Here is a 22,429-nt window from a genome sequence, read left to right on the forward strand (position 1 = left end):
GAATTTCGACCTTGCTTTCTTCATTTTTGTTTCACAAGTACTAAATTATTTGTAAGATCTCTAAAACTCAGGAAGTCTTTAAATATTACTTATTTATCTGTTCCCACTTATTCACTCATTCACCTCAGGCTTTTAGCAAATAAAACTTTCTTGCTAAAACATTTCTTAGCTCTATCTAAATTTTCACTCTCCTATCCCCAGTTCCTCAAAAACATTTTAACTGTTGTATAGCATATATCCTACCATATTTATCTGAGCCCTATATACCTTACATGCTTTAGCTATTATTTTTCATAAATCTCACAATTTTATCAGATTTACTTTACTTTACTATATACACAAAATAAGTTATCACATAAAGTTGTCTTCTAACCTTTCAAGAACTTTTCAGGAACTAAGTGTGGATAAATTAAACACTTTCTGATAACTTACTTTATTAATATGATAGAGATTAGTGAGGCAAGGATAATTAATAATTAAAACTAGGATATCTCTTGCAAATATTTAGTCTCAAGCAAGCTGGCTATTGATTAAAATATGTGATGAGTTATTCAAGCATTTCATGAAAAGGCAGATTAAATGAGGTTAGCAATCCAAGAGGATAATTTTATGCAATCATAACGATTTTCTCTACTAATATTTCTGAATTTAAGAAATGTTGATTATGCCTTGGTAAGGTTATATAATCTCTCTTTAACCTCCTCTACTATAATTTTATTTAACATAGTACAAAACTAAATTTATAGCACTGATTTGTTTAATCATTATCTTCATATCATCACTCAATATACCATCTTAATATTTTGGTGATCTATTTGTGAGTATTTTAATTAAACTATGATATTTCCAACTTTTTAAAATTCTTCTCTGGGTTTACTATTTTGATTTATCTTTTCTGTTATTTTTCACAAAAAATAAATCATAAAAGCAAAGAGTTTCAACTAAATTTTAAATAAACAAGACTTTATAAATTGCCAACCAATTAAATAACTCAACTAGATACATATTATTTTATACACATAAAACATAAATGCACACATAGTCTAATTATGTAGTTATGTGGCTATACAGAGATATATTACAAAGACCAGTCAGATGTTCCTAATTAGAAGTGACTGTAGTTCCCTAATTTGCAAATATAATAATTTAAAATGTATTTCAAATTAAAAGCACTTAAATTAAGTCTCAAACTTGCGGTTCGCAGACCGCAAACGGCCCTCCATACATTTTGTGGCCCTGCCCTAGAGGAATCTTTTTTTGTTTTGTTTTGTTTTAGTTGTTTGGGTCACACCCCCCAATGTTCAAGGCTTACTACTGCCTTTGCACTCAAGGATCACCCCGAATTTGCCTCCTGCGGCCCGCAGGTAAATTGAGTTTAAGACCCCTGTAATAAGTCTTTTAAAATATCTTTAGTTAGTTGGTAAAAATACTGCCACTAAATAGTTAAAAATTTGTAAAGGCAATTGAAAAATTAAGACACTAAATAATGAAAACAGAGCACTTGGATATTTGATAATTATATTAGGTTTAGAATTATTCTCAGCATAAAATAATTATAATTTAATTTGTAGACATTTTATAAAATACTGTTGCTTTGAAATTTTACTCACAAATTTATTTGTGCATCATATCAGTCCAGAAATGTTAGCTGTTATGACTTCAAATAAGTATAATTCCCAACTTCTAAACTATTAACAAGTTAATTATGTTAAAGCTACATGTTTAATATGAATTTTGGAGAAGGATGCTACTTCTCATTTCAGTCTCCTTGAGTAATGGAATGAGAAGGGACCATATATGCCTTCAAAATCAACCACATATAAAGGACAGAGAATGTGAGATTAAATTAACTTTTAAATTTCTGTGCAGAATTGATAAATATATTTCAATAACCATAGTAAATTACAAAAATATTCAAAGAAATACAATCTCAGGGACCTGAGAGATTGCACAGTGATAGGGCATTTGCCTTGCATGCAGCCAACCTGGGAGGGACCCAGTTTGATTCCCAGTACTCCATATGGTCCCCCAGCCTGCCAGGGGTGATTTCTGAGTGCAGAGCCAGCAGTAAACCCTGAGCGCCACTTGGTGTGGCCCAAAAACCAATCAATAAAGTTTTAAAATATGAAATACATTACAGTATTCTATTCTGTGTTGATTAAGGAAGACAAGCATTAGGGCCCTGTAATAATTTATTATAAATAACACTAATAACTAGACATGTGTATTTAAAATATTATGTGAGAGACAAGGGAGATATTTTATAGAAACAAAGTGCATGCTTTTATGCAAAAGACACATCTTTGTATGAACCTCAGTGAACAGTAGGGTTAGTGGACCAAAGAATAAGCTTAGGGCAATACATATGAGATAATGAAATACTTGTAAACTTTTACAATGTAAAACTGATATTTAGTGTATAATTTTTCAAAAATAGCTAAGAGCTGGTAACAATTTATAATAACAAAATGGATAAAAAATGTGACATCCATCTATTGGGGACATCATTCAGCTATAAAATTGAAACTCTGCATTTATATACAATAACTTGTGTGAATAAAGAACTAAAAAATACAGATTGGGAAAGAAACATTAGTTTAGTCTATAGAGTTAACTAACAAAATCATAAAATCGTAACCAAAATTTTATTAAATGAAAATAAATTTTAGATTATAAGGCTTATTAAGGAGAAATAATACAATTGGTTACCATAAGGTTGAAATGAGGTGTTGAAGAACCAGGCCAAAATATGAAGCTTACCACAAAGAGCGGCAAGTTCAGTTAGAGAAATAACTACACTAACAACTATCATGACAATAGTAATGAGGGTGAAGAGAAGTAGAACGCCTGTTATCGAATACAGGCAGGGGGTGGGGGCAAGAGATGGGGGGCACTGGTGATATGAAGGTTGCACTGATGAAGGGGAAGTTCTTTTATGACTTATAACTCAACTACAAACATGTAGTTGTGGTGCTTACATAAAACATAATTAAAAGTAAAAATAAACAATAGTCGATCTTTGCCAACCAAACTTGAAAACAGCACCATTTACTATAATGTGTAAAGATTTAAAAAAATAACCATTAAAAACCACTAGGGACGTGGTCACCACTATATACCAACATATTTAGAATAGTCATTTCCAGCCATATTACTGTACTCGAAAATAAGAGAGGAATACTTGGCTTTGGAAAGATAAGACTGCCATTAATTCTATAAGTATTTAAAAAGAGGAGACTTGAAGCATAATGAAAAGTTATGTCTATTATGATTTAAATAATACAAGAGGATAACTAGATGTCCAGACTAAAGTATATGATAGAGAATTTAATATAAAATTGAGCCTTTGAATTTAAATATAACTTTAGGCCACATTGTTGTGTTGTTATGGTTTTTTAATAGAACAGATAGCGAATATACAGACAGTATAAATGATTCTTGTTAGAATAATATGCATGGTGTCAACATATATTATTAAAATTGGCCTGATTGCATACTAACAAGGAAGAAAACATAAATGAGATATGAACATTAGATAAAGCATATAAAAGTAAATTTGAAATTAAAAATTTTAAATGAAGAAAAATTGAGTCATTGAATGAAGATTTACTTGCACATTCAGTTATGAAAAATAACTTAGAAAATGTACCTTTAAAATGTTCGTGAAATGTGATGAAAATTTAGCTGGGAAAACTAGAGAATAAATTAAGGAGAAATAATACAATTGGTTACCATAGGTTGAAATGAAGCAGAAAAGATGAATCAATACTATAAATATCAAATAAGTTCCATAGAGGACAGGCTTAAGAAAATCATGCATCATATGAAATGAAAGGCCAAATTCACCTAGTTTATATTAAAAGTATATAGACAAAGAAGATATCTATGGACAAGATATGGACAAGAAGTTATCTATAGACAAAGAAGATAGATAAATGTTATCTAAAACAGTATATGGTTTACCTGGGAAAAATAATAGGAGACTCAAATTTAAATTTTATTTTTTAGTGGAGTAAAGAGAAACTTAACTCTTTTAAAACAAAAATGGCAATTCTTTCAGGTATATGGCTTCCATGGCTTAAGACAGTACATCTTATTTTCTACATTCTAGGATTTAAATTTTTAAATTGTTTTAAATTTATGGTTCTTGATGAAGATAAAATTTATTTTCCTATTTCACTTATTTTTACTTGATATAGACTTTGTGAGTAAAAGGGTGAATATTACCAAAGCTACCCTTAAAAGCTCGGTTATTTTGTCCTGCTACTCTTGAACTATTATTATTGTCCTAATATTTCACAATCCTAAATTCAGTCAATGATTTAGAGATGAAACCATACATGGGAATAAACATTGGCCCAAACCAGAGTTTAGATACAAGTCCAGCCTTCAAGATTGCATCAGTCAAGGAGACAAGGAGATGGTAAGTTAACCAGTGCATTGATCATTTTATGTGTGTGTGTGTGTGTGTGTGTGTGTGTGTGTGTGTGTGTTGTGCGTGCTTTTGTATTTGATGAGAAGGAAAGAAGGTTGGTATGGGGAAGGACATCAGTGATGCTCACATCTTACTCCTTGCTTGGCATTCAAGTAATGATATATGAACTGTAAACAAAACCAATATTTACTGTGTTCAGATATGTCATACCTACTTTACTATATTGTTAACCCTATAGATCTGTTTTAATCCAAATTTAACTGATATATTACATAACCTGCTTTTAGTGATAAAAATTGACCTATGTCAACTAAAGGAATAATTTCATTAATAAAATTTACCTTAATTCTATTATTCTTAGAATAAAATCTAAATTACTTTATTCTAAAATAGTAACACCAAGAATTTTGTTGTTGTTTTCTATTTGACGGTCCATAATTTATGGTGCTCAGAATTTTCTCCTAGATTTATGCACAGGTTTATTTTCAGTAATTCTGAGGAATCATATATAATGTTGGGACTCTATTTGTGGCCACTGACTAAAAATCAGTGAAATCTTATTTCTCTCCAGCTAAAATACTTTAATCAAACTTGATTAGTATACTATACCAGATGAAGATATTTTTACAAGAAAATTATAATCTAATTGTTTTCTTAAATTTTTAAATGGTCGCCCCTGGTGGGCACGGGGGACCATGAGGGATGCTGAGATTTGAGCCACCTTCCTTCTGCAGGAAGGACAGACTCCTTGCCTCCATGCTATCTCTCCTGGCCCCACTTTTTTCCTTTAATTACATCTTTTATTCAATCTTGTTTTAAAAAAAGAAACTTTTTTTCTTTAGATATGTGTGAGCATAAATATTTTTAGTTTTTGTCGTGTGTCTGTTTTCTTCTCTCTCCACCCCCAAATCCACCAGCAATATAATGTAGCACCACTTTTTCCTGCAAAGGCATATTTAAAAATTGGGAAATTCTACATGTAAAAACAAGCTTTTATCTACTAGGGATAAGAACTCATACTTTTTTACAACACAGGGCATCTCCCACTCTGAACATATGTCATGTGGAACCAACTTAGACCCCAGGAATTAGGCACCAACCGTCCAGCCTTGACTCCTGGATCCCAGACGTAGAAATGACAGAGCTCTCCACAACAGCTCCGGAACCAAATCCCCTCCAGAGCATTTACAATGCTGCTCTGACACCAACATGCTCCAATATGACAACGAGGAAATGGGAACAACTTGATCTAAGAGCAAGTTGTCCTTCCTCACCAGCCAACGATAAGACAAAATCAGAATACATGTCATCCTTTGATCTGTGCAAAAACCAAGATTGCTATCTACAGATGACTGGTTGTTACAACCCAGACTGGACAGTACACAACCCAGGACCACCACCACCACCACCACCACCAACAACAACAACAACAAAAAGCTCTAGCCCAGCTTTTGGTTTATGATCTGTTCAACAAACAAGATCTCCAATTCCAGAGGTCTGACTCAGACAATCGCAACTGAACAGGTCTTCTGGAAACATAATGAAAGACTCTATCCCAGGCTCCATCCTAGGAGCAGTATAATGATCAAGACCACCAACAATAAAAGAAAGATTAAAACAACACTGAAGAAGCAGAACTGCTAGAACTGCAAAGAAAGACTTCATCATACACTCCATTCCTTGAGCTGTACAGACACCAAGATCTCTAGCTACAGAGGTCTGATCTTACCATACATGACAAAGCAGAAGTCTTCCATACACCACAAAAGCACAGAGGGGATAGTAAATGATCATGCAAGGAATCTATAGTTAATTCTATGACAGTATTCATTGGGGGTGGAGAAACCTTGAATCTCGTAGGCCAAGGGAATTCCCTCTATAATATCCCCAATAGTTACTGTGCCTACACAGGGGGAAAAAGGAAAAAAAAAAAGCACAAAACATTCATTTTATCCACATATATATTTATTGATTGATTGATTTTTTGACTTACTTTTTTTGGTGTAGATATTGAAGTTGGTGTCTCCAATTTTATTTTATTTTATTTTATATTTCTCTTCCTTTTTGCACTCCGGCATAGTTTGATTTCAGTACTGAGACTATTGTGTGGTGTTTGTCTTTATTGCTGTAGTGCTCACTGGATATTTAATTAGTTATTTCTTTCTGTATTGTTGTGGTGTTTCAATTACCTTTTCATGTCCTCTCTCAAACTGAGGATAAAAGCCTCTAGAAGGACTCCACCCATTTTCAGCTTATTTGATTTTACTTTTATTTTTTATTTATTATTTTTTACCCCCATTCTATTGTTTTCTTTTCTTCAAATAAAACAACATAACTCAAATGATTTAGCTCTGAGCCTCAAATAGGAGGAGAAATCAAGGGAGGGTACCAGGACCAAACAGATATATGACCACTAATAGTAAGCTAGACAAAGAGGGGACCACCTACTCTAGCAGCCTGGGGGGTGTTAGTGGGGGATATGGGTTGCAGAAAGGGAACAAGAAGGGGTGGACAAATTTGGTGATGGGTATTCCCTTGATTCAATGTTAATATGTACCTAAAATACTACTGTGAAAGATATGTAAGTCAATATGATCAAAATAAAAATTAAAAAAAAAACAGAAAAGAAAAATTTAAGTTCAACAAAATACTTTGGATGTTTAAAAAAGAAAATCTAAATAAAATTTAGGTTCAAATTCTCTCCCCAATACTTTTTCAATTTAGTCTCATGAAAGTTTTTTCAAATTCTTTCTGCAGCTATCCCTAATGCTGTTTTATTTAGTAAATGACAATATTTATTTAGAGTCCCACAAATTGTACTGCAATAATGTTAATATGTATGTACATCTTAATGTGTACGGTCTTTTCACTATTATTGCAATCATATAACTTTTCTTTACTTCAGAAATACTTGTACGGCCTTCCCTGGAGGTGTGTTTACAAGTCCAAAAAGGGGAAGCTGCTGAACTCTGCTGGAACTCAGATGCCAGCACCCCTATGTGCCTGACTTCTGTGCTGTGCTCCATTTTCAGCCTGATTTCATCCTGTGTGTGGCTCATTTGTGGATGGTCGCCTTCCCTGGAGCCTTCCCTGGAGGTGAGTTTACAAGACCAGAAATGGAAGCCACTGAACTCTGCTGGAACTCAGATGCCAGCACCCCTATCTGCCTGTCTCCTGTGCTGTGCTCCATTTTTGGCCTGATTTCATCCTGTGTGTGGCTCATCTGCAGATGGCTCGCCTTCCCAGGAGACTTTCCTGAAACTGAGCTTACACGTTCAGAAAGGGAGAGCCGCTGAACTCAGCTGGAACTCAGATGCCAGCACCCCTATCTGCCTGTCTTAAGTGCTGTGCTCCATTTTTGGCCTGATTTCATCCTGTGTGTGGCTCATCTGTGGATGGCTCACCTTCCCTGGAGCCTTCCCTAAAGGTGAGCTTACACACCCAGAAAGGGGAAGCTGCTGAAATCTGCTGGAACTCAGATGCCAGCACACTATCTGCCTGTCTTCTGTGCTGTGCTCCATTTTCATCATGATTTCATCCTGTGTGAGGCTCATCTGAGGACGACTCACCTTCCCTGAAGCCTTCCCTGGAGGTGAGTTTACAAGCCCAGAAAGGGTAGAGCCAGAGGAACACGGCTGCTCCGCTGTGTTTCCTGGCCATGCACATCATTAAGCCAATGAATACAACCACAACACATAGAAAAACCCACAATACAAGTGTGACAATGAGAAAACAATGCAGGCCAGCGCCACACATAGAGAATAATGATGGCAACTCTGATGACTTTAACATGACCAACCAAATAGTCAGTCTCTCAGATAAGGAGTTTAGAGTCGCAATATGGAAGATGTTCAAAGAACTCAGGGAAAGTATACAAGAGAAAACTAATAAGAATCAAAAGAATATGAAGATAGAAATCAGAAAAATCGAAACTAAAATTTCAGGTCAAAAAACAGGTCTGAAAAACTCAGTAGATGAATTGAAGAAAAACATGGATAAGCTTTCCCACAGGTTAACAGCAGCTGAGGATAAAATTAGTACACGGGAATATAAAATGAATAAAAATTCCATACAGCAGAAGAAATTGGAAAAAAAGCCTTAAAGCAAATGATCAAACAATGGAAAAATTATTCAAAGAATGGAAACAGATGAAAATAGAAGTCTATGATAACTCAACAGAAACAACTTAAAAATCATTGGAGTCTCAGAGACCCAGGAAGGAAATATCCAGAAAGAATCAACGGTCAAGAACATCATTAAAGATAAACTACCAGAGCTAATGAATACATGCGATCAAATCCTGCATGCCTGAAGAGTACCAACTAAAAGAGATCCCAGAAAAAACACCACAAGACACATCCTAGTCACAATGAGGAATCACACAGATAGAGACAGAATTCTGAAAGCAGCAAGATCGGAAATAGAAATTACATTCAAGGGAACATACTTGAGATGTACTGGAGACCTGTTACCGGAAACACTCAAGGCCAGAAGGCAGTGGTGGGACATAGTGACAGAACTCAATGAAATAAATACTTCGCCTAGAATACTGCACCCAGCAAAACTCACTTTCAGGTTTGAAGGAACAATACATGGTTTCACAGACAAACAAAAGCTCAGAAACTTTACAGACTCAAAACCATTCTTAAAAAAAAAAACTGAACAGCCTAATGTAAGAAAAGACTGACCAACAGACACACAAACTTCGATATAAAGATGGCACTAACTACCAGGACAATTATTTCTTTCAATGTCAATGGACTAACTGCACCAGTTAAGAGAAACAGAGTGGGGCCCGGAGAGATAGCACAGCGGTGTTTTCCTTGCAAGCAGTCGGTCCAGGACCAAAGGTAGTTGATTCGAATTCTGGTGTCCCATGTGGTCCCCCATGCCTGCCAGGAGCTATTTCTGAGCAGACAGCCAGGAGTAACCTCTGAGCACCGCCGGGTGTGGCCCAAAACCAAAAAAAAAAAAAAAAAAAGAGAGAAACAGAGTGGCTAAATGGATCAAAAACTCAATCCAACCTTCTGCTGCCTACAAGAAACGCACCTGAATAATCAGAATAAACATAAACTCAAAATAAAAGGTTGGAGGAAAATTATCCAATCAACACCCATAAAAAAGCTGGAGAGGCCATACTAATACCAGATGATGCAAACTTTATATTTAGGAAAGTTGTAAGGGACAAATATGGACATTTTATATCAATCAAGGGATACATACAGCATGAAGAAATAACTCTCCTAAACATATATGCACCAAATAAGGGGCCAGAAAAATATTTAATAAAATTGTTGACAAATCTGAAAAATAATATCAATAAAAATGCAATATTTGTGGGAGACCTCAACACGGCATTGTCAACAATTGACAGGTCAACCAGACTGAAACCCAACAAGAATATACTAGACCTGAAAAGAGAAATAGAGGAAAGAGGCCTAGTAGATATATACAGGGCACTCTACCCCCAAAAGCCTGGATACACATTCTTCTCTAATGTACATGAGACATTCTCCAGGATAGACTATATGCTAGCACACAAAATATACCTCCATAATACCAAGAGGATAGAAATTTTGTAGGCTACCTTTGCTGACCACAAGGCCCTGAAATTATATGTGAACTACAAAGTGACCAGAAGAAAAATTTTAATACCAGGAAGTTAAACAGCTTAATACTGAATAACCAGTGGGTCCAAGATTAAATCAAAGAGGAAATAAAACCTTCCTAGAAACAAATGACAACGGAGACACAAACTATCAGAACCTATAGGACACAGCGAAAGTGGTACTGAAAGGAAAATGTATAGCTTTGCAAGCACACATCAGGAAGAAAGAAGGGGCATACCTGAATAGCTTAAAGATGCAGCTCATAGAATTAGAAAATACTCAACAAAAGGACCCAAAAATAGGAGACAGAAGGAAATATCAAAGCTGAGAGCAGAAATCAAAGAAGTGGAAACCCAAAAAACAATCCAAAAGATCAACGAAAGCAGAAGTTGGTTCTTTGAAAAAATAAACAAGATTGCTAGACCACTGGCAAAACTAACAAAGAAAGAAAGAGAGAGAAACTTGATAACTCATATTAGGAATGAAAAAGGAGATATCACTACTGATATGGTAGAGATCCAAAGTGTAATCAGAAACTACTTTGAGAAAATCCATGCCACTAAAAATGAAAACCTGAAAGAAATGGATAAAATTTTGGACTCTTATAATCTTCCATGGTTGAATGAAGAGGATGTAGCATATCTAAACACACCTATCACTATTGAGGAAATTAAGACTGTAATCAAATGTCTGCCCATAAACAAAAATTCAGGCCCAGATGTATTTACTAATGAATTCTTTCAAACCTTTCAAGAGGAACTTCTACCAATCCTGTCAAGACTCTTTCATGAAATTGAAAAAAACAGGAACAATTCCAAATAGCTTTTATGAAGCCAACATCACCTTGATACCTAAACCTGACAGAGGTGCTACCAAAAAAGAAAATTACAGACCAATATTTCTGATGAATACAGACACAAATATCCTCAACAAATTCCTGGCAAATATGATTCAATGCCTCATTAAGAAGATCATCCACTACGATTAAGTAGGTTTCATCCCAGGAATACAAGGCTGGTTTAACATCAGTAAATCTACCAACATAATACACAGTATCAACAACAAGAAAAATAGACATCACATGATCATATCAATAGATGCTGAGAAAGCATTTGATAAGTTACAACACCCATTCTTGATCAAAATTCTCAGCAAGATGGGAATGAAATGGACCCTCCTCAATATAGTTAAGGCCATCTACCACAAGCCAGAGGCAAATATTATCCTCATTGGAGAAAAACTGAAAGTCTTTCCTTACATTCTGGCATAAGACAAGGCTGTCCTCTTTCACCACTCCTATTCAACATAGCACTGGAAGTACTTGCTATAGTGATTAGGCAAGAAAAAAATACCAAGGGAATCTAGATAGGAAAGGAAGAAGTCAAGCCCTCGCTGTTTGCAGATGACATGATACTCTACCTAGAAAACCCTAAAGTCTCTACGAAAAAGCTTCTAGAAACAATAGACTCATATAGCAAGGTGGCAGGCTACAAAATTAACACACAAAATTGAATGGCCTTCCTATACACCAATAGTAATAAGGAAGAAATGGACATTAAGAAAACAACCCCATTCACAATAGTGCCACACAAACTCAAATATCTTGGAATCAACTTGACTAAAATTGTGAAGGACCTATACAAAAAAAAACAAACAAAACTATAAAACTCTGCTCCAAGAAATAAGAGAGGACACACGGAAATAAAAGCACATACCCTGCTCTTGGATTGGCAGGATTAGCATCATTAAAATCGCAATACTACCCAAAGCATTGTACAGATTTAATGCCATCCTCTAAAGATACTGATTACATTCTTCAAAGAAGTGGATCAGGCACTTTTGAAATTCATTTGGAACAATACACATCCTAGAATAGCTAAAGCAATCATTTGGAAAAAGAATATGGGAGGAATTACTTTCCCAAACTTTAAACTGCACTACAAAGCAAGAGTTATCAAAACAGCATGGTATTGGAATAAAGACAGGCCTCAGATCTGTGGAATAGGCTTGAATACTCTGAGAATATTCCCCAGACATACAGTCACCTAATTTTTGATAAAGGAGCAAGAAATCCTAAGTGGAGCAAAGAAAGCCTCTTCAACAAGTGGTGTTGGCACAACTGGCTAGCCACTTGCAAAGAATTGAACTTAGACACCCAGCTAACATGATGTACAAAGGTTAAATCCAAATGGATGAAAGACCTCGATATCAGACCCAAAACCATAAGTTATATAGAACAACACATAGGTAAAACACTCCAGGACATTGAGACTAAAGGCATTTTTAAAGGGGAAACTGCACTCTCCAAGCAAGTGAAAGCAGAGATTAACAGATGGGAATATATTAAGCCGAGAAGCTTCTGCACCTCAAAAGAAATAGTGCCCAGGATAAAAGAGCCCCCAACTGAATGGGAAAAAGTATTCACCCAATACCCATCAGAGAAGGGGCTAATCTCCAAAATATACAAGGTACTGACAGAAATTTACAAGAAAAAACATCTAATCCCATCAAAATATGGGGAGAAGAAATGGACAGACACTTTGACAAAGAAGAAATACAAATGGCCAAATGACACATGAAAAAATGGTCCACATCACTAATCATCAGGGAGATGCAAATCAAAACAACTATGAGGTAGCACTTCACACCCCAGAGATTGGTACACATCACAAAGTATGAGAACAAGCAGTATTGGCGAGGATGTGGAGAGAAAGGAACTCTTATCCACTGCTGGTGGGAATGCCATCTAGTTTAACCTTTATGGAAAGTAATATGGAGATTCCCCCAAAAACTGGAAATCGAGCTCCCATACGACACAGCTATACCACTCCTAGGAAAATACCCTAGAAACAAAAAATTCAGTACAAAAATTTCTTCCTCACACCTATATTCATTGCAGCACTATTTACCGTATCAAGATGCTGGAAACAGCCAAGATACCCTTCAACAGATGAGTGGCTAAAGAAACTGTGGTACATATACACAATGGAATATTATGCAGCTGTCAGGAGAGATGAAGTCATGAAACTTTCCTATATATGGATGTACATGGAATCTATTATGCTGAGTGAAATAAGTCAGAGAGAGAGAGAAAGACGCAGAATAGTCTCACTCATCTATGAGTTTTAAGAAAAATGAAAGACATTCTTGCAATAATAACTTTTAGACACAAAAGAAAAAAGAGCTGTATGTTACAGCTCACCTCATGAAACTCACCACAAACAGGGATGAGTTTAGTTAGAGAAATAAATAAGTTTTGAACTATCCTAATAATGAGAATTTACAAGGGATATAGAAAGCCTGTCTAGAGTACAGGTGGGGATTGGGTGGGGAGGAGGGAGATTTGGGACATTGGTGATGGGAATGTTGCACTGGTGATGGGTGGTGTTCTTTACATAACTGAAACCCAAACACAATCATATATATAATAAAGTTGTTTAAATAAAGAATTAAGAAAAAGAAATACTTGTACTAATTTTTATTAAATTATTTGATTTTAACAGTGAATTGATTTTATTATTACAGTAGAGATTTTCAATAATTTTATATTCATCTAATGATAAAATTTATAGACATTGTATTTGCCTTTATTGGCTTTTTAATAATCATCATGTTATTTCCTTTTTAAGTAGTACAAAGTACTGAAGTGTGAACCCTAATAATGTCATTCACAATGAAATCTTTATTTTCTAAAGTGTATAAAGCATTAAGTACTAAGGGGCTGGAGTTATATAGCACAGTGATGGGGCTTTTGATTTGTACTGAGCCGACAGGGGATGAATCTAGGTTTGATCCCATCTATCTTATATTGTCCCCTGAATCTGCCAGGAGCGATTTCTGAGTGCAGAGCCTGTAGTAACCCCTGAATGCCACTGGGTGTGGTCCCCCCAAAAAAACAAAAAAACATTAAATATTGATATTTGATATAATATAGCCACTCATCTGCAACTTGGGGAAAACAAATCCATTGTGTTTCCTGTATCATATTTTGAGAGAAAACACTTTGTATAACTAGAGTTGCTAACACTTACTAAAATGTAAATAAAGAAGTGAGTACAGAAGTAGGTCATTTATTTGAAACAAAATTCAGGAATATCAAGTAGTCAAAAAAATCATCTAATCAACATTGCTAATTATTTTTGAATTTATGATGAATTCATTAATATTTAAGAAAATTCCCAACAATAACAATATTGTCACAACAGGTTCAATACATTTTCTAACTAGACATTATAAGAAATATATCTCATAATCAAAGTTCACACATTGCTTTAAAGTGGAGAATAATACTTAGAAATCTGAGATCAGTTTCAGTGCTATTGAAATGTCCAGTAGTCTAAAGACTAGTCTGTGCTCACCAATATGCTTTATCCCTCAATTTCAATTCTATAAATTGTTCATTAATTAATCCTCGAGGAATATACAGTATCTATATACTCCTCACTAAAATTACATCATGTTAAAATACACTTCAAAGTTTTTTTGTAGAGTAATTTTTATTCTTGAGCTTCTAGACAAGTCTCAATATCCCTCTGCAGAATCCTCTATGACCCTCGATACAGAATGAAATTTTATGCAGTGTATTTAGTCATGTCTACATAAGCCTAGATCTAACAATTTAAAGCTGAAAATTCCCCCGTGCTCTATAGAACAAGCAAACTCAGATGCCTCACATTTTAACTGCAAGAGAAACTGTTCTGCACATAAATGCTTAAAAAGACAAGAAATATTTCTTTACAATCAAATCTTTGCTTTAGTCACACGTTCCTAGAAAATCTTGCATTACAAGTTAAAAACCTGTGTTACAAGCTAGCAAGTGTCTGTTAACTGAAATTGCCTATGCTTGCAATAGTAGCTTTGGAATTGTGAATACTATATTTATTATCAATACATTCTGCTTTAAAATGGTCACGTATTGCCTTTTGCAATTATAAATAATAATATATGATTATATATGTTATAAGAAATATAATGATATAATATATCATAATTCAATACATTATTATAATTTCATTGTTTTGTATGAAACGTAATGATTTTCAAATATAGACATGCTTATATAATCCATATATAAATCACTCATTTCTCATGAAGTTTGTACTTGTATAAAATAGAATATTACACAGTTGTAAGAAGTTACACAATCATACAATTTGCATGGAACTGGAATATATTAAATGTTATGTTAAATGAAGTAAGCCAGAATAACAAAGATAAATACAGAACAATAGCTTATATGTGCTATTTAGAATAACTGTATGAAGAAATGCAACGGTCTAAAAGGAAGTGGCCTCAAACACCTTCAGCTCCAGGATATAGACAGGAGAAGAAAAGAAACCAAGTGGAAGCGGAGAAAAAGAAATACAAAAGGATGGGGCCACGTGCCAAGAGGTCTCGGGAGTATTTGGTTGTGTTAAAAAAGGACAGAAATAAATATTCAAGCCAAAGCCAAAAACAATGGAATCAAGAGACCCAAACTTAAACAATCTAAACTAAAATGTGCCTGTTATCATGAGAGGCTGGGAGGTAGGAGGGATGATATGGGCTCTTCTTGGGGAACATTGGTAGAGGGAGATGGATACTGGTGCTGCTTGGTCCTGATTCATTGATTCATTGTACTGAAATCCAATACAATAAACTTTGTAAATCTAAGTTCAATAAAATTAGAATAAAACATTTTATTAAAATTTAATAAATTCAAATTCAGTGAATTCAAATATTTTATTTAAACACCATAGTTACAAACATGATTGTGGTTGGGTTTCAGTCATATATGAGGACACCCGCCCCATCACCAGTGCAACATTCCCAGACAACTTTTTAATTGCAATTGGAGACACATATTATTTGTCTCAGGGGCCGGAGAGATAGCATGGTGGTAAGGAGTTTGCCTTGCTTGCATAAGGACAGTGGTTCGAATCCCGGCATCCCAAACGATTCCCCGAGCCTGCCAAGAGCAATTTCTGAGCATAGAGGCAGGAGTAATCCCTGAGTGCTTCCGGGTGTGACCCAAAAGCAAATAATAATAACAATAATAATAATAAAATATTTGTCTCAATTTTTTTTTTTGGTTTTTGGGACACATCTAGTGGTGCTCAGGGGTTACTCCTGGCTCTGCACTCAGAGATCGCTCTTGACAGGCTCAGGGGAACATATGGGATGCTGGGGATCAAACCCAGGTCCGTTCCGGGTCGTCTTCATGCAAGGCAAAATGCTTTACCGCTTTGTTATCTCAATGGGCCATTGTCTCAATTCTAAATGTTTAGAGAATTACTAACATTCTATAGAATTCCATTCCTTAACCAGTTTGGGGTTAAAAGAATTATTATGTTGAGTGAAATAAGTCAGAGGGAGAGAGATAGACACAGAATAGTCTCACTCATCTATGGGTTTTAAGAAAAATAAAAGACATTTTTACAATAATTTCCAGAGACAAAAGAGAGGGGAGCTGGAAGGTCCAGCTCACGACACAAAGCTCACCACAAGAGTGATAAGTGCATTTAGAAAAATCACTACATTGAGAACTATCCGAATGATGTGAATGCATGAGGGAAATAGAAAGCCTGTCTAGAGTACAGGTGGGGTTGGGGTGGGGAGGAGGAAGATTTGGGACATTGGTGATGGGACTGTTGCACTGTTGAAGGGGGGTATTCTTTATATGACTGAAACCCAATTACAATCATATTTGTAATCAAGGTATTTAAATAAAGATATTATTTTTTAAAAAAGAACAAATAAAACTAAATAATAGGAATGTTGCACAGGTGAAGGCGGGAGGTATTCTGTTTATGACTAAAACCCAACATGCTTGTAATCATGGTGCTTAAATATTTTTATTAAAAATTATTTTCTCAAAAAAACTATAAAAATAAAGGAAAAAAGGGACTAAAGGAGAAATCACTTATCTCGTTTATTTTACAATTGATACTAACTTAAACCTATTCAACTTTATATATTTTTTTGAAATTTCTATTAACTCAATACCTTGGTATAATTCAATTAATAGCTTATATACACATATATAATTTTATAAATAGTTGTCTGTATCTTTCTTTCCTACTTTTATAAACAAAGCCACTCAAATGTTGATCAAACTTCCATATACAGTAGTCATCATGATGTTTGAAATTTCCTTAGCATACAATTAATCTCAAATGCTACCAGAAATTATTACAGTTGAACTCAGTTCAAATGTTAGCTGTTAAAATAAAAGTCAAACTAAGAGGGTCTGGTCTATAAATATATTTCTTTGGAATATTTGTGTTGTACTTATAAAGTTTTCATTCATTCATTCATTCATGCCTTTTTGCTATCTCCAAAATATTGCTCCATAGATAGGTTAGCATTATAATGAGGTTCTAAAAATAAATACATTTTAAAATATGGGATTTGTTAAAGAATAAAATTTAACCACTCATTTTTGAAAACTATAATGTGTGGAGCTCCAGTAAGTCACAACATACTTTAAAATAATGAATTAATACCGATAACACATAATGGAAGAAGTGGCAGTCTGTAGTATAACATTTGTAAAATAAGAAAATAGAGACTCATTTTTGGTTTGGGCATCACTAGGGTGTGTTCATAGATTAATCCTGGCTCTCTTCTCAGGGATCACTCCTAGTGTGTATGGGGGCTGTCTAGGAAGCCCGGGATTAAATTCAGGTTGGCTACATGCAAGGCAAGAGCACTCCTACTTACTATCTATGATTGCTATTGCCAAGCAGATCTAAAAGTAAGAGTTCACCTGGTGTACACCTGGCCAATTTATTATTTCCAAACTTCTAATTAATTATATTTTTTAGGAATTCTAGAGAGGATTTATTAATGAGGAAAATGGCAAGCCCATACAATTATTTGAGCTCCATGCATAATGAAGAAAATATAAATTTTCATGATTAGGTATTGTTGCTTCAAAAGTCAAATTCATTAAAATATTTTCTTTTACAACAAAGTTTTTTTTAAAAATACATAATTTATCTGGATAAGTATATTTAAAAATAAAATTTTAATACACAAAAGTCTTTCTCTTCAAATTTGTAAAAACAGAAAAAAATTCTTTCTAGAAATATATATTTTAAGTAGTGACTTATGCTTAGGAAATGACTTTTGTTGCAATACATAATAAGAAAACTTGAGTGACATTATTTGAATAGAATGAATGAGAAAAATTTTCTCATTTTCTCATCTGAAAATACTGAATTTGTTGTAAGATAAGAACATAAATCATTGAAACCATAAAAATTTTTGAACTGTAATTTACTCGCATGCTTTACACCTCAGACCTTCATTATGTGCTTTCAAGAAAGACTAAAGAGAGAAGATAAGTTCAAAGGAAGATCTGCCCTTTAGTATCTGTAGAAATTTTATCTATGAGAAAATTTCAAATATCTACCTTCTACTTGACTCAATAAAACACAATGAGAAAAAACAAATCTCGGCAGGGAGGAATAGAAAACTCTAGGTATAGTCAAATTGTGAGTGAAATATATAGTGGAAAGAAAGGACTATGAAATTTGAAAAGTGATAATAAAAACAGTACTGATGTTATTCTCCTACATAAAGAAAACAAAATTAGATATTTATTGTATCCAGGGTGGCAAATATATACCACATCACACAGGGATACAAAATATACCTATCTTAAAATAAAAGAGAAGAAACATTGCAGAGATATCAGTCATGAATCCAAACTACTCCCTCCAAAATCACACTGCTACATTCTAAAAAATAAGTGATATATTCACCTTGAAGAATTGGAAAAAAGAATGTGGATAATATTCTCACAGTATATGGAGAGAATAAAACAGCATATGTGTATGTTGTTATGAGACATGCCAGAAAGGGTGCATCGTTGTTGTGGTATTCTTGTCAGTTATATATTATGCAAATTAAACATTACAACATATGCAAAATCAAATGAAGAGACAGTCTATAACAATAATTCAGAAAGTCAAAAATGTGCATTGATCATGCAAATCCAAGGAAAAAAACTGTTATAAATGGAGAAATAAAGGAATATGACAACTAAGTCTTCTTTCTTCTTTCTTTCTTTCTTTCTTTCTTTCTTTCTTTCTTTCTTTCTTTCTTTCTTTCTTTCTTTCTTTCTTTCTTTCTTTCTTTCTTTCTTTCTTTCTCTCTCTCTCTCTCTCTCTCTCTCTCTCTCTCTTCCTTCCTTCCTACCTTCCTTCCTTCCTTCCTTCCTTCCTTCCTTCCTTCCTTCCTTCCTTCCTTCCTTCCTTCCTTCCTTCCTTCCTTCCTTCCTTCCTTCCTTTCTTTCTTTCTTTCTTTCTTTTTTCTTCTTTCTTTATTTCTTCTCTTTTTCTTCTTTCTTTCTTCTCTTCCTTTCTTTTTTCTTCCTCTCTTTTTTCTTTCATTCTTTCTTTCTTATTACTTTCTTCTTTCTTCCTCCTTTTCTTCCTTCCTCCTTCCTTACTTTTTCTTTCCTCCTTTTCTTCCTTCTTTCCTTCCTCCTTTCTTCTTTCCTCCCTCCTTTCCTTCTTTTTCTTTTCTTTCTTTTATTTTTCATTTGTGGTCACACCCAGCGTCTCTCAGGGGTTACTCCTGGCTTTGCACTCAGTAATCGCTCCTGGCAGGCAAGATGACCTTGTGAGATGTCAGGATTCAAACCACCATCTATCCTGGATCAGCTGCAAAAAAGGTAAAAATCCTGTCGTTGTGCTATCTCTCCAGCCCCATCTAAGTGATAATTCTGAAGCTAAAATAGTTGTGATTTCCAAACAAATTAAAAATTACAGTAAAACATAGAATATTTTTATTAAAATATTCTTTATAGAAGAATAACTAATTCAGTAAAATAAAATTAAGTACAACCCAAATTAAAAAGTTAGTTTTTAAATAGGATGCAGGTGATATACAATAATAAATGAATTTTATCCTGGAATGTTAAGGATAATAACATCTGAAAATAAATTTCATGTACTATATAGATTAAAAAAAGAAAATATATAATTGAAAAAATTGCTGATAAAATTATATAAATTTCTTATTTAATTGATGTAAGTCATGTAAAGGCAAATAGAAAATTCATGAGAACTACCCAAACTCATAAATAACATCATTCAAAATTACTCCCCTGAAATTACCTATTACTGAAATATTGAATATATTTTCCAAATTTTGGGAAGAAGATATAGGTATCAATCATTATTCAAGTGTTTCAGAGTTCCAAGTTGTGAAATAATGTAAGAAAATTATACATTTATTTTTATAGAATATGTTGCAAGTCTTAATGACTATGCCTATTTCTTACTGATATTAATAGAAAATACTGGGCTGGAGCAATTCCCAGCATGTAGGGAGTTTGACTTGCACGCAGTCAACCTGAGTTTGATCCCGGAATTCTGTATGATCTTCTGAGCCTGCAAGGAGTGATTTCTGAGCTCAGAACCAGGAGTAACCTATGAGCCCCACAGAGTGTGGCCCAAAAACTAATAATAATAATAATAATAATAATAATAATAATAATAATAATGCCTATCAGAATACTTCCTAAGTAAGGACTTTATGAAGGATAATAAATAGCACTGAGGACCTGAGCATACCTCTTAGATTACCAATTAAAAAAAGTAAAATTAATATGTTTTTACTAAAGGAGGCAAAATCCAGCTGTTCTCAGCATTCACTTTTGTTTATGATCCCAACAGTATTCAGAGAACAATATGGGATGGCAAGTACCAAATATGGATCAGTTGCAAAATAAGGCAACACCCTAACTTCTGTCCATACCTGTCTGTATATAATATATATTTTTCATAGAACATTTTTGATGTAACACAATAATTTATAAAAATACTATCTTTTCTATTTTCTCTATTTTTTGTAAATGAGTGAATTGAGGTAGAGATTGTTTAAATAATTCTGAAAGAGAAAATAAATAATCATATTTAAAAATTTGCTCAGAAATTTTTCTTGGTTCTGACATTAGGGATCACTTCCTGGTGTTTTTCAGAGGAGCAGGTAAGTGCTGCATGTACATTACTATCTGTGCAGTCCTTAGTGATATCTTTAGTAATGAAAACAATCTTTACTACTATATGATTCTTAATTTATTATACTTAAAGAAGTGACTGCTTTCTAAGAAAAAATAACCCAATTGACATTTTCAAGAGTAATTTTTTTGTTTGTTTGTTTGTTTGGGGCCACACCCTGTGACACTCAGGGGTTACTCCTGGCTATGCGCTCAGAAATTGCGCCTGGCTTGGGGGACCATATCGGACACAGGGGGATGGAACCATGGTTTGTCCTAGTCAGCCATGTGCAAGGCAAATGCCCTACTACTGCGCACCACTCAGGCCCCAAGAGTAATTTTTTTCTATATAGACTATTTCTCCTGGGATATGTTGCACTGTGATAATGTCTAGAATTATGGTCTTATATATATACTTCACCACATATTTATACTTCAACAAAAATTTCCAATGGCACTATGACATTTATGTGTACTTATTAAAAAAATCTTAGACTCAAAATTGACCAAGATTGATATTTATACTCTGCATTATTCTAAATACTTCAAGATTTACTTTTAAGAAAACAAAATTGAAATATTCATTTATGTCTATACATTATATCAATTTAATCATCATGAAAACACATAATTCAAATAAACTTGGACTTGCCTTGCACATGGCTGACACCAGTTAGATCCCCACTAGTGAATACACATGTACCTCTAACACCACCAGGATTTACCTCTGACAATAGAGTGAGAACTTACCTCTGAGCTCAGAGATAAGTGTGGCTCACCACACCCTACTTCAAAATTAAAATAAAATATCTCTGTGAGACTTTTTAAGAGTTCCACCTTAGTATAGAAGAAACTGTTGACCAAGGAAACTATTTAAATTAATTGCAACATATGAGTAGGTAGTATTTACAAGTTCTTTATAAATACAGATAGTCAAAGGGTTGTCTGAACTCCATAGAGCAGGATCATAGTAAGATATTTATTCAAAAGTATGAATGCAGAGAATAATTCAGGGAATAATGGAAATATGAGAAGTGTCCTTGCAGGCAATATATGACCTGAGCCCTTAATCACAGTTCCACATTTTTTGACTATAGATTAAGGATAGTGTATGTGTGCTGAAAACAAAATTAAAAGCCCCGGGGATTTGGGATTATTTTTTTGCTCCTTTGTTCATTCAGTCATGCAAGGACTTTAAATATGTAGGAAAGATATAAAGCATCTGTAAATAAACAACCTCTGAATTTTTCTATCATATTTCTTAGTTTATCCAAAAGTCAAAGTCAGATATGTATGTAGGCATCTTGAGAAAACGGTAGGACTTTCTAGATCCAATCATGAATTCACTCTATCTTATACATTTCTGAAGCCTAGATTATAATAATTATTCCAGCC

The sequence above is a fragment of the Suncus etruscus genome, chromosome 16 (assembly GCF_024139225.1).
Source record: "Suncus etruscus isolate mSunEtr1 chromosome 16, mSunEtr1.pri.cur, whole genome shotgun sequence".
NCBI lineage: Eukaryota > Metazoa > Chordata > Mammalia > Eulipotyphla > Soricidae > Suncus > Suncus etruscus.